Here is a 13,801-nt window from a genome sequence, read left to right as displayed (position 1 = left end):
TAAGTGTTTTATTTTATTTTTTTAAAGATTTTATTTATTTATTTGACAGAGAGAGAGAGAACAAATAGGCAGAGAGGCAGGCAGAGGAAGAAGGAGAAGCAGAGTCCCCACCGAGCAGGGAGCCCAATGTGGGGCTCGATCCCAGGACCCTGGGATCATGACCTGAGCCGAAGGCAGACGCTTAACCGACTGAGCCACCCAGGCGCCCCGGCATAAGTGTTTTAAAGGAGAAGAAGAAAGTATTATGAGTATTGCCTAATGAGGGAGGTCAGGGATTACCCCTCAGAGGAAATCAGAACTGAACTGAGATTGAAATGAACAGTAGGAGTTCTTGCCTGGAGGAGGATGAGGGACAGGAAGAATGAGCAACGACCTAGCCCTGAGGATGAGGAAATGTGAGCTGTGAGAAGCAGGCAGAGGCCAGGCTGTGGATTTTAGCCTTCACACTAAATGCAATGGGCCATCACTGACATTTTAATCAGGAGAAAGGGGAAAGGACCAAGGGATAAATACAGCATTTTGCATTTGCATTTTGGAAAGAATATTCTGGCTGTGGTGTGGGAAACCACACTGACTGTAAATGAATACTTTTGATAGGAGATTGCTATAGTAGTCTAAGAAAGAGAATGAGAGTTTGTATTGGAATGATGGTGCGAAAAAGAAGAGAGCAGAAAAGAGTCAATACATATTTGTTTATGATGGGATGATAATAATAAACTAATATTATTAGTTGCATTTTTATTTTCCTCCATCTTTTTTTTTTTTTAGATTTTATTTATTTTTTAGAGAGCGAGCGAGAGAGAAACAGCATGAGAGGGGAGAGAGGGGAGAGGGTCAGAGGGAGAAGCAGGCTCCCGCTGAGCCGGGAGCCCGATGTGGGACTCGATCCCAGGACCCTGGGATCATGACCTGAACCGAAGGCAGACGCTTAACCATCTGAGCCACCCAGGCGCCCTATTTTCCTCCATCTTGAAACATTCTCCTATCTTCGTTTTCATACCATGATACTGGTTTGATTTTTTAGCCTTTACCTCTTCCTTATAATTTCAATACTGCAGTTTCCTGGGCAAGTTGTGTCACCTTCTTCTTTGCCCTCTATATCCTCTCCTTAGACAACCCTATTTACTCACAACACAGTTTGACTTTAAACGGGATATTGATGCTTTATTATAGCAACAGTTGTCTCTAAGTGTGCAGCTCCAACAGATAGGACTGAGGGAACAAAATAGGCAACATAAAGTGGACAGTGTTATTTGGTGACAATCTCCATTCAATGTTAAATTTGCTATATCTCTTGATTCCTATGTTCACTCAGCTACATGTCTATTGGAGTAACATAGACTTCAGCTCCCTATGTATCCTGAGGCAAAACTGAATTCATATTTCTTTATTGGTTCTGTCAGTAGTAGTAGTAGATGCTAAAAAAATTCTAATGACACCATTATAACTTGAGACAGACAAACAGAAACAGGTATGCAGTTTGTGGAATTATGCATTCAATATTATTGACGAACAAATGATTGAAATAAAAACCAGAAAGCTCTAATTTAGAAAAAAAAAAAAAAAAGACTTAGGTCTTGTCCTGCTCTGAGTCATGTGGTAGTAAAACATCTAGGAGCTTCTTTTTCATAATATAGAAGAGCTGATGCCTTGACAGGAAGACTTCCAAGATCTTTTCATCTCAAGTTCTGTGAATCTTTTTACCTAACTCTGCTGAAAACACTGGAGTAGATCTCTCTGGGAAAAAAGGGGGCTCTTCTAAATCCTATTGCCATCCAGGTTGACTTTAAACTGTGTCAATAATATTTGAAGAAGGGAAACATCTTACAGACATTGTGCCCTCTCTCCCATCCTCTAACAGCATACCTACTTGCCATTGCTGTGACATCCAGTCAGGTGCACCTGGGTGTATCTAGTGTCAACTGAATCCTGAATCTTGTTTTCTGCCCTAGGGCTTCTCTACAACCTCAGAGTAAAAGGCTGGGCTTGTGAACATCTGGAAGGGTAGGCAAGTCACATCCTCAAGGGATCTTTGACTAATAGGGAATGGGAACCGATTGCTCAGGTAAGCAATCCCATGATGAACTCATTCTACATGATTTCTCTCAGGGTCCCCCAAAGCCCTGAGCCCCAATATCCACCATGGTAATCAGTTCAATGCTACTTTTCTTCCCCCCTCTTCTGTTTTGCTTTCTCCAGTCCCCACCCTTAGTTGTTCTTTGGGGGGAATTTCCCAAAATTAAGGATCTTCCCTCAGACCCTTCTCAGGAGGCTGCTTTTTGGAAGAACCCAAGTTAAGGAAGATTTCTGTTGGATCAATATAGGTACACAGAGTTTGCTTTACCCAATTAAGAGATTTCTGAAATTTTATGAGTAATTCAAATTATTCTAAACAATAATTTGTTCATTGATTTACATCTCAATTTCAGGAATACTATATCATTATTTTGTTATAAAACTTCAGTTGGCATAGTCTTCTAACTCTTTAGCATCTCACCAGGTATATCTTCCAGCTTTTATACCAAAGAATCATCTGTAAATAAATATTCAAATGTATTAACAATATAGTTATTTAAAGGAACTGTTTATTATGAAATAATTTCTCTGCTGGTCAAAGCACAATTGCTTGCTAGCATGCATATTTTCATAACTTTTATCTTGGATTATTGTTTTGTTATGTAAGGTTTATACAGATTTTAATCCTCATTGCTGATGCCCTTCATTTGGACTTGGAAACTGTGTTCCCATTTTCATAGTAATGATAATGCTTTTTCTTAATCCACAAATTTGTTAAAGTAAAAGGTATACACACATAAATATTTCCCTTTTTATTGGGAAAAAAAGAAAAGATTTTTCTTCTGCTGTTCCCTCAACCCATTAATCACAATACAATATATGCTATTAATTATGCTTAAATGCAGTTTGCTTATATAATTTGTGAACATCCAATAACTCAAGACTTTCAAATTATTTGTCTTCCATGTAGACATTTTGATTACTGAAACATTCCTAAAGCTAGAAGAAGGGATAATAACATAGGATTAAAACTATGAATCACCTTTTGATTAAATACTCCACAGTCTTTGTTGCTAAATCGTCACTCAGAGAATAACTCTAAGTCTCATTTGAACTTGTAGATTTTAATTCCATATTGATCACCATAACCTAGCAAAAGCAATACATATTCACTCACATCACAGTTTGACTTTAAACAGGATATTGATGCTTTATTATAGCAACAGTTGTCTCTAAGTGTGCAGCTCCAACAGATAGGACTGAGGGAACAAAATAGGCAACATAAAGTGGACAGTGGTATTTGGTGACAATCTCCATTCAATGTTAAATTTGCTATATCTCTTGATTCCTATGTTCACTCAGCTACATGTCTATTGGAGTAACATAGACTTCAGCTCATAAAATTTTTATAGTGGCAATAATAGAAATAATAGGTGTGTATCTATAAAGACGAATATATTTTAAGGTCTTTCACATTCATTATTTCATTTGACTTGAAAAATTATCTCTCCGTGCAGGTGAAAGAGGTATTAATATTTCCATTCAGGCTCAGAGAAATGGTGTCACATATGACCAAATTAAAATAACTGCTAAATGCAAAGTTGAGAACCAGGTGTTCTGGTTCCTGGCCCAGTGAGCTTCTTGGTATATGCCTATGTCCTGCTTTGCACGCTAACTAGGCCATTGTCTTCTCAGTGTCTTGTCCTGTCTCCCACTCTTACATTCTTCCCTCCTCTACCTTCCTAAACAAATGGGAAGATGTATACTGGGAGCTACTTTGGACCAGCTGTATTCTTTGCCTTCTTGTTCAACCTGAACATTGAATATAATCTTTCTGTGATGGTTCATTTTATGTGTCTACTTGGTGAGACTATGGTACCTAGTCATTTAATCAAAACCAAATCTAGATATTGCTAGACTGTGGTTAACATCTATAATCAGTTGACTTTGAGTAAAGCAGATTATCCTTGATAATATGGATGGGCCTCATCTAATAAGTTGAAGGCCTTAAAAGCAAAAACTGAGATTTCCTGAAGAAGAAAAAGAAATTCTGTCTCAATACTGCTGCATCAATTCCTGCCCGAGTTTCTAGCCTTCTAGCCTACCCTGTGGCTTTTGGACTTCCCAGCCCTTAAAATCATGTGAGCCAATTCCTTAAAATAAAATTCTTGATATAGGGTAAGATACACTTCTGTATATTCTACCTAGAAATATCTGTATACTTTATCCTAGAAATATATAGATATAGATGTACACAAATGGAAATATGAGAATGCTTCTCTGGAGAACCCTGGCTAATACGCTTGTCTCATATTTGTCCTAGAATATCATAAATATCAATATCATAAAATCATAAATATCAATATCATAAAATTGTGCTCCATTAATTTTTTTCTGTTCCTTTAAGGACTTCTATATATTTGCTCTCATCTCTGTTTTCCCTCTTCCTTGCCAAAATTTAAATTTTCACTTGTGCTCCTAGATTCCATAATTCTCTTCATTATAGGACCTATTTCACCAATCTTTTCTTTCTTGCAATACTAGTCTTTCCATTTCTCAGTTAATGAACTTAATCCTAAAGTATAGGACAAAATAGTTGTCATTAACCAGCTCCTTTCAATCTTCCTATCAGTAAAATGAAGGGCACTTCAAATCATTTGTCCAAATATCTTACTGTTAACCAGATGAACACACACACACACACACATATACACACTAAGTTCTAAAGACTATATTTTATTTTATTTTTGATTTCAGTCTTGTACTCCAACCTATTTATGTTTTTGCAACAGAAGGCTAAAAAGCAAGAAATCAACTCTGAATTCAATCACAAATATTGGCTTTCATCATGAGGTATTGAATACTTTGATCCTTATGGCTTTGCATACAAGTAATTCTTAGGTAGCTAGGAATTTTTGGTTGCCTATTTGAATTCATATGGATGTTCTATGTGCAACTCAAATTAAACCTTATCAAAATTTAACTCCCAGTTTTTCCTGCCAAACTTTCTCTTTTCTTGTATTACCTATTTGGTTGTTGGCAATATCATTCAAATTTCTCAATGACTCTTGAATGTACATTTTCCTGAAAGTGTCCAGTTTGACCCCAATCCTGACAATTACTTTTCATTACTAAATACACTATATTCTCTTCAGCTTTATGCTTTTTTTTTCCAACACTGATCCATTTATTTAATAAGTATCTGTTGAATCTCTAAGCTGTGTCAGACATGGTTGTACATGCTCAGGATGCTCCAGGGAATAAAGCAAAATAGTGGACCTTACTACATTCCAGAAGGGTGACACAGATAAGTAACTATTAATATAATTAATAAGTAAATTATATGTTAGAAGATGACTTTTTACCTCCAAAGAAAGAAAGAAAGAAAGAAAGAAAGCAAGAAAGAAATAGAACACAGTAAGCCTCTGGGAATTGGGTAGCTAAATATGTATTTAATAAACATTTATTATATTAGTGGTTGACTGAATGAACAGTCCTTTAAATTTCAGTTTGTCTGGTGTTCAATATCCTGGAAGACATGAGTTATACATAAACAGGACTTAGTTCATCTGTTTTTTGCTTTGGTTGTGTTAAAGATTTGTTTTGTTTTGTTGTCTGTTTGCTTCTCTGTCTTTGGTAGAATAGATGGGTGAGGGCTCAGAAGATGCTGACGGTTTAACATAACAAGTGAGTTGTTAAAAAAAAAAGATAATTCTCCCTCCCTCCTTTTCTTCCTTCTTTTCTTCCTTTCATTTAATTTAGCAAGAAACTATTTAATTCCTACTATGATGCAAGAACTATGCCTGACACTGGAGATGCTCTTATGAATAAAGAATCACTGAACTTAAGGATATCCCAGTCAGGTGGGGAGACGCATATAGACAGAGGTCAGGGAAGGTGCCCTGGTGGGTGAGAGCCAGGGTTCTGGAGCTATTCTCTGGCTGGATTACAGTCTCTAGGCCTCAGTCTACTCTTGTGAGGAATAGGGGTAAGAATAGGTCCTATAGAGAAGGCTGTGTTAGGATTCAGTGAGTTACTATTTGTAAGCTGCATAGAAAAGTACTTGGTACATAATAATTATTTAGTAAGTTTTCACTTATTTTATTTTTTTTATTATAAGGACAATATGCTGTAGTAAATTGAAAGAGGGAAGCATGCCTAGCGATTATGGAAGCCTACACATGGTAGAACGAAACTTGGAGGGATGATTCTTCACTTTCTCTAAATTAAGAAGTGAAATGATGTTCCTAGAGATGGGATGAGGATCAGGTTAATCAGGAGGCTCGAAGAGACAGTGAGTAACAGCCCTCAGTAAGGAATGAAAGCAAGACATGCTCAAGGGCAAGAACTATGTTTGAAATTTCCAGACAAAACATATTGGAGAATATTGGTAGCTCTCTATGGAAAATATATTTGGCAAGGAAACAGGCTGTCTGTAAAGTCGTGAATGAAATAGTGGAGTTTTCACTTCAGTGGTTGATCTAGAACATGATCATTAATGGATTATTTATCACAAAATGTCATTGTTAGCACTTTAAATTGTAATCATTAACTTTAAAGTGTTAGTTGTGGTTTGAGATTTGAGAAATTTGGAGTTCATAATTTAAGAATTAGAGCAATTTTGTGAATTTTAGTAGATTTTTATGTTCATTCTACAAACTCTTATGTTTTCTTACCTTTAAAATGGTTCAGACACTATTAAACCAAGTATATTCTCACTTTAATCTTATTTCTAGTTAATTTTCAAGCTGTAGAATTTCATGTGTTATAACTGCTGCTTGGCAGGTTTTTTTTCAGGGGATATAGTTGAACTCATGCACACTTTGATATGATGGGCAGTTGTTAACACTAATTTCAATAAATTAGGTAATACACTGCATTGCTACATTTCATTTGTTAATATAGGACTGGAAAATAATATTTTTTCCCTAAAAATAAAGGGAACAGTGATTTGCTTCCTGACATAAAACAGTCTTAACACACACACACACACACACACACACACACACACACACACACCAGTCCGTGAAAGCATATATTTGTCTTCAAAGGAAAAAAAAAAAAGATTTAGAAAAGAGGGCAAACTTGTTAGGATTTTAAATCAATATTTGTATGACACCTTTTTATCTACTGCCTGGAAGAAATAAAAACACATTAAACTTTTTAATAAAAGTAAGTTAGAGTAACTGAGAACATTTTCAATCACATAATAAAGATTTGTTTCAGACATAAACAATGACTTTCTGTGAGCTCTGCCCTGACATCTAAAGAATTCAGAATGACATTCGCTATCCAACAGGGTTTTTCCTTCCGAAAACACAGCCCACTAAGAATCTCTAAACTACTCTGCCTCTTTGGTTCCTGTGTAAAACACCAGGCAAGCATGAGAAATTGAAACAGGCTGGCTGAGGTTTGGTAAAGAAGACAGTGCAATGGGAAGGCTTAAGGCAGAATTTTCCTAGAAGCCCATAGCTGCCAAACCAGGCCTTCAGATGCTGGCCCTTTCCTGGTCAGGAACAAGTAGGAGCTAGGTAGGGATAAAGAAGAAAGACTGGGAGATCATCGGAGAGCAAATAGACCACATCCCCAAGCTCTACTGGTACAGTAGAGAATAATAGTAGATAGTAATTATCAACACTCCATTCATTCAATCATTCATTCTTTCATACATTCATCCATTCAACAAATCTTTGCTTGCCAGACATTGCTCTTGGTGATAAGATAAAATACTGAATAAAACAAAGTCCCTACCCTCAGTCTAATTCAAGAGACAGACAAGAAACAAATAAAGATGTGATAAGTCAAGTGGTGATATATACTACAGAGAAAACTATATTAGAAGAGGAAGTATTGGGATGGGTTTAGACTTGCCAGGCAATTAAGTTAAATATTAATTTCAGAGAAACAACAAGTAATTTTTTAGTATAAGCAGGTCCCAAGCAATATTGGGATTTTTTTTTTTAGTATGTCTTCTGCAATATTTGAAGTATATTTATACAAAAAATGAAATATTTGTTTATAAATATAACTAACTCTGTGCTCTTCCACCTCTAATCTGGCAACCTTGTTAGAATTAGAAGCAGAAGAGTCTATTTTTATATTGAGTAGTCAAGGAAGCCTTCTGATGATATGACAGAAAAACAGAGACCTAAAGGAAGTAAGTTATTTGAAGGAGGAGTTTCAGTCTATGAGTGAAAATGCCCTGAGGCTAGAGATGTTCCTGAGAGGCTAGTGTAGACACTGGGGGCTGAGAAATGAAGTTGGGAAATGCAAGGCGATGAGCTCAGATAGTTGGATAGGGAGCCACATCCTGTAGGTTTTATAGGACAGCAGAAGAACTTTGGCATTTACTCCAAATAGGATGAGAAGTCATTGGAAAAGTTAGGTCAGGAAATGCCATAATCTACTTTGAATTTTAAACGGCTACGCCTGCTAAGAAGCGCGGGACTAAGAAGGAAGGCGGAAGCAGGAAAACCAGTTAGGAGTTAGTTGCAAAAAATCCAAAAAAGACACGACGGCGGTTTTGTGTGAGTGTGGTAGTAATGGAGGAAGAGAAAAGTGGATATTTTCTGAATAAATTTGAAGGTAGAACCCACAGGATTTGTTGACAAACTGGATGTTATGAGATCCATGGGAAAGAAGGCAAGGCTACCTGTCCGGTTTTTGGTCGGAGCAATTAGAACGGGAGAATGGAGTGGCTGTGGTCTTAGGAGCAGGCTGTGGGAGGCACGGGGGTTAGAGGGCAGTCTGAAGTGTGTTTTTAAGGAGGTGGGTTTGCAGTGGCTTCGTTATTCACATGGAGATGGCTAACAGGTGATAGTATATGTATCTCTGGTGTTTAGGGAGAGATCAGGATTGTAGACCCGCTTGTGAGTTGTCAACAGAGAGATGTTATATGAAGTCATGAAACTAGATGGAATCACCTAGAGAAGAGAGAGGATCCAAGGATTGACCCCTGGACACTACCATGGGTAGAAGCACAGTAAATAAAAGAAACATCAGAGAAGCAGTATTTAGAGACGTAAAAGGAAAACTGAGGGAGAGGAGTGTCAAAGAAAGCAAGGGGAAAATACTGTGTGAAGGAAGAAAGGTAATCCGTTATGTTAGATGCTATTGATATTTTTTAGGATTATTTATTTATTTATTAGAGAGAGTGTGAGTGGGGGGAGGGGCAGAGGGAGAAGGAGAGAGAGAGTCTCAAGCAGACTCCTGCTAAGCATGAAGCCTGACTCGGGGCTCGATCCCACCACCTGGAGATCATGACCTGAGCCGAAACCAAGAGTCAAATGCTCAACAGACTGAGCCACCCAGGCACCCCAAATGCTATTAATATTTTGAACAATAACAGTAACAATAACCCCAAGGTCTTTTAACTATATTAGTTTCACTGAAAATACAATAAAAGATGAAGCACATGATATCTATGATGGGGCTTCTAATCCCTTATTTCTTTCTTCAGCTCCATCTTTCTAGATTGGAAGTATTTGGTAAACAATTCAGTAATATAAGAGGACAGGTATGAGTCAATATTGGCAGTTCCTGCCTCTTAATTCAGTGTACTTGTATTTGTTTTATATTCAGTTAACTTTCACCAAAGACTCTCTGGGTCTTTTGCTAATATATCCGTTTTTTATCTGAATCTCTATTTTGAATCTACCTGTCTTTTATTTGATTTTTTTTTGTATGCTCAACTCAAAGACATTTACATTCTTAAATAAATATATGAATGTAGGGCCAACCTAAAGTTTGCCTTCCTTGACCATGCCTCCCCTTATTATAGCTAATAAACCACCTTGATCTAAAAAGCATCTGAGCCTTATTCCCCATAAATAAAAACCTCATCTATTCTGTCATCCACTCCCTCAGTGTTCTGCTAACTAATCTGAAAAACAAGTCCAAATCAATGTGTTAAACACCTAGCAGCCTAATAGTCTCCCTATTACATTAAAAATAATTTTTTTAATTTGATTTGTGTGTGTCTGAGAGAGAGAGAGCACAAGCAGGGACAGGGAGAAGCAGGATCCCTGCTGAGCAAGGAGCCCGATGTGGGACTTGATCCCAGAACCCTGGGATCATGACCCGAGCTGAAGGCAGACGCTTAACTGACTGAGCCACCCAGGTGTCCCTCAAAATATTACATTTTAAAAGAAGTTTTTATAGCACGTAGTAGTTACTGAAAAAAAAAAAGTTGAATGATTTCTCTATGAGAAGTTAGGTATGAGGACAAAATGGATGGGGAGATAGTTTGGAATAGGTCTCCGAAAAGTCATCCTCAACTCACTGGAAGTAGTCACCCAGCTTTCAACATTGTGTTTCCCTTTTTATATATGAAAGGATTACCTCATTCTTTTCCTCAGTTCAAGCTAAACATATAATTTGCACAATGTTTGGGGATTATTTTTGTTGTTGTTTTATTTAGAAAAAAAATCAATGAAATATTTTCTCTACAAACTCCTAGAGTTCCTGTTTATTTTGTTTCTTTGTGTTCTGCTAACAAGAATATACTTCTTTAATGAAAAGTTGCAGTTAAAATTTAAGTCATATTCACAGTTGTGTTCCCAAAGAAAGCAAGCATAGAGCAGGCTTGTCAAACATCTGATGGGGAGTTCAGATGTGACCAGAGAATCGTTTACTAGACTCATCCAGCCACCAGGAAATCCTCTTCTGGCTCTGTGCTATGTCTGTGCCTCGTGTGGGGAAATTGCCCTGCTTGCAAATTTGCCTCTGACTGGTCAATGGAGTCAAGCAGGCAGACTGTACAAGCAGCAAAAAGGTCACCTTTGTTGAACCCAGAGACCCTTAGTGTCTGGGTTCTATTTAAATAAAACCTGATGCTGAGCTGCTTATCTGCTTCCTTCCAAATGCTCCGAACCTCACAAGTTAGTTCGCAAAATAGGGTTGAAAATTTGGCCACGTTTCTAGAACATCCAGCCCTGGTGTTCGCCAAAAATATCAAAACAGCGGACTTTCTTGTGGTACTCAGGCTCTTCTGATTTCGGGCCCAGTTAAATACCAGGCACTTTCTTCTTCCTTTTTGGGCGGGAAAGTGGGCTATGAGGAAACTAGGAGGAAGATGGAATATCTAGACATTTAAAAATTAATCTTTTCATATTTTCAGATCCTCGACTGAAAGTAATGTAAACTAATGAGTTTGAATGTTTTTTTTGTGTGAAGTAAAAAGAGCAGCATAGAAAAAAAAAAAAAAATGGAGGCAATCTCTGTGCCAAGACCAAAGGGTAATTTTGTGTCCTGGCAGTTCAGGTTGTGGGTTGCTTTTCCACACTATGCTTCCACCGCTATTACTTAGTCTGCTCAGAGTTCTACCCTGACTAGTGCCCACATAATTGAATAATGAGCAGATGCTTCTGCTGTGAACATTGCTTTTATATGATGATTCTGGAGGAGATTTAACTGTTTCATGATCCCAGGAGACAAAGGAATGGAAAGGAAAAAAAAAAAAAAAAAGAGGAAGAGTAACCCAACTTCCTAAAATAATTAATATAGCTTGCAAACTTACCTAGTGTACAAAAAGGGACCTGAACCAACAATAAAACCAGAAAAACAAGGGTGCTTGGGTAGTTCAGTCATTTAAATGTCTGCCTTTGGCTCAAGTTATGATCCCAGGGTCCTGGGATCGAGCCCCACATTGGGCTCCCTGCTCAGTGGGGAGCCTGCTTCTCCCTCTCCCTCTGCTGATCCCCCGGCTTGTACTCTCTCTCTCTGCCAAATAAATAAATAAAATCTTAAAAATAAATAAATAAAAACGAAACAAAAAATAAACACACAAGAGAGAATAGTGTTTTCTCTTCTTGTTTTCTTTAATGTTTAAAGGTCTTGGTGATATTATCCCAAGTACCTGGGTTTTATTAGGTACCATTAAGTAAAGGTACCACATAGTTTGTCGGAGGTAAAATATTTCCATGTCATATGTAGTTAAGTGATACATGTTCAAATTTCAGTGTCTTGCAGGAAATGTTACCGGGCTAAATGATGATTCTAGGAGCAAGGAACAAAGTTTTGATTTTGAGGAAGCAAAAATACTTGTAAAATGATATATAGCTAGAAATTTTTTTCTTTAACTAGACATCTATGGATATCTCAGGAACAATAGGTATTCCAGAAATCTAGAGAATAAATTGTGCCTAAGTATTTTGCTCCAGAAATATCTTCTTAGGGAATAAATTGTGAATTTTGATTGTGTTAGCTCTTCCATCAACTCTTCTGGAATCTACTCCATCACCGTAAAAGAGAGAGTAGAGAGCTTCACCCTGCAGAAGATGGCAGATCCTTAGTTTGATTAACAATTTAGATATTTGATAATTTCAAATTTTTTTTATAATTTTAATGTAATGAATGACATATAGGAGGAATCTCCAAAATTTTTAGAATAAAATAAACATTTATTCTCATTAACCATAGTTAAGCATTATTGACATTTGGGTTTATTTTTCTTTCTATCTTTTCAAAAGCTATATATATATATATACATATATATATGTATATACATATATATTCATTTGTGTTTTGTTTTCCTATAAAATGGTGTTATTTCCTATAAAATGGTATTCTCTAGTTTTTGCTGCTGTTTTGCATTTAGCATTACATTTTGAGTGGATTCCATGCTATTAAATATTCTCAAAAACATGCTTTTCAGTGGTTGCATATTATTCTGTTATATGATGGACCATGATTTGTTAAATTATTTCACATTTGAAGCAGTAATGATGACCCCAAAGTTCTACCATCATAAATGATCATTCAATAAACAACTTTATACATACAATTTTATGAACATTTCTCATGATACATTTTGGAAGATTTCTTTTTTATGGTGTAACTTCCAGATCAAAATATATTGTATATTTTAAGATTTGATACATATTGACAAATTGCTACCCTGAAATATATGTACATTGCAGAATCACAGTGAGTGTGTGTGTGTGTGTGCACGTGCGTGCGCATTTTTAACTTTTCACAGTATGGTCTGTTTTCTTAGCTTTTTTCCTTACTGGGGCTTTGATGTTTCATAAGGTTTGTATTTGTGTTCCAGTGGTTAGCCTTATAATTATACCTCATTATAAGACCCTTAGTCCCTTCTTTTTTAATTTTTTAATTTTTTATTTTTTTAAAGATTTTATTTATTTGACAGAGAGAGACACAGCGAGAGAGGGAACACAAGCAGGGGGAGTGGGAGGGAGAAGCAGGCTTCCCGCGGAGCAAGGAGCCCGATGTGGGACTCGATCCCAGGACCCTGGGATCATGACCTGAGCCGAAGGCAGACGCTTAACGACTGAGCCACCCAGGCACCCCCCTCTTTTTTTAGACAGCATAATATTTTTATACGATGGATATTCTGATTATCACTGCCTAACAAATCATCCTAAAACTTAGTGGCGTGAAACAGTATTTTATTATAGCTCACAATTTTGTGGGTAGAAATTCATGTAGGGATCAGGTTGGTGATTCTTCTACTCCATATTTTGTCAAGTGGTTTCATTTGTTGGTATGCACCTGATAGCTTGGCTGTCTGAAGGTTTCAAAATGGTTTAGCTTACATGTTGGTGGTTTGATGGAAGATGGCCAGGAGGTTGGGCTCAGTTGGGATCCTCTCCTTCCCCATGTCATTCAGGGCCTTTCCAAATGGTATCTCCAGTGGGGTAGTCAAACATATGGCAACTCATGGTGTAAATAATAAGTATGACATGAGGCCTGGGTAGAAGCTGAAAGGCTTCTTATGACCTAGCTTGAGCCTCCTTATATTGAGGAGGGAAGTCACTAGAGTCAG

At 37.1% G+C, this 13,801-nt stretch overlaps 1 protein-coding gene across 3 annotated transcripts in view; it reads left to right on the top strand.

Annotated features, from left to right (window-relative positions):
* The window catches only part of LOC145720557 (uncharacterized), a 256,382-nt gene that overhangs the window by 37,090 nt on the left and 205,491 nt on the right, over positions 1-13,801 (top strand). For 2 of the 3 annotated variants that reach the window (XM_081814499.1, XM_081814498.1), the window contains exon 1: positions 1,018-2,065. The exons of the other annotated variant lie outside the window; for it this stretch is intronic. The gene's annotated coding sequence lies outside the window, so the exon portion shown is untranslated. Of the gene's footprint in view, positions 1-1,017; positions 2,066-13,801 lie in introns of those variants that run through there. 3 annotated transcript variants of the gene reach the window in all.

This window comes from Leptonychotes weddellii, chromosome 3 (genome assembly GCF_054177405.1).
Source record: "Leptonychotes weddellii isolate Sample4059 chromosome 3, ASM5417740v2, whole genome shotgun sequence".
Classification (NCBI taxonomy): domain Eukaryota; kingdom Metazoa; phylum Chordata; class Mammalia; order Carnivora; family Phocidae; genus Leptonychotes; species Leptonychotes weddellii.
This window is presented reverse-complemented; position numbering and strand designations above follow the sequence as displayed.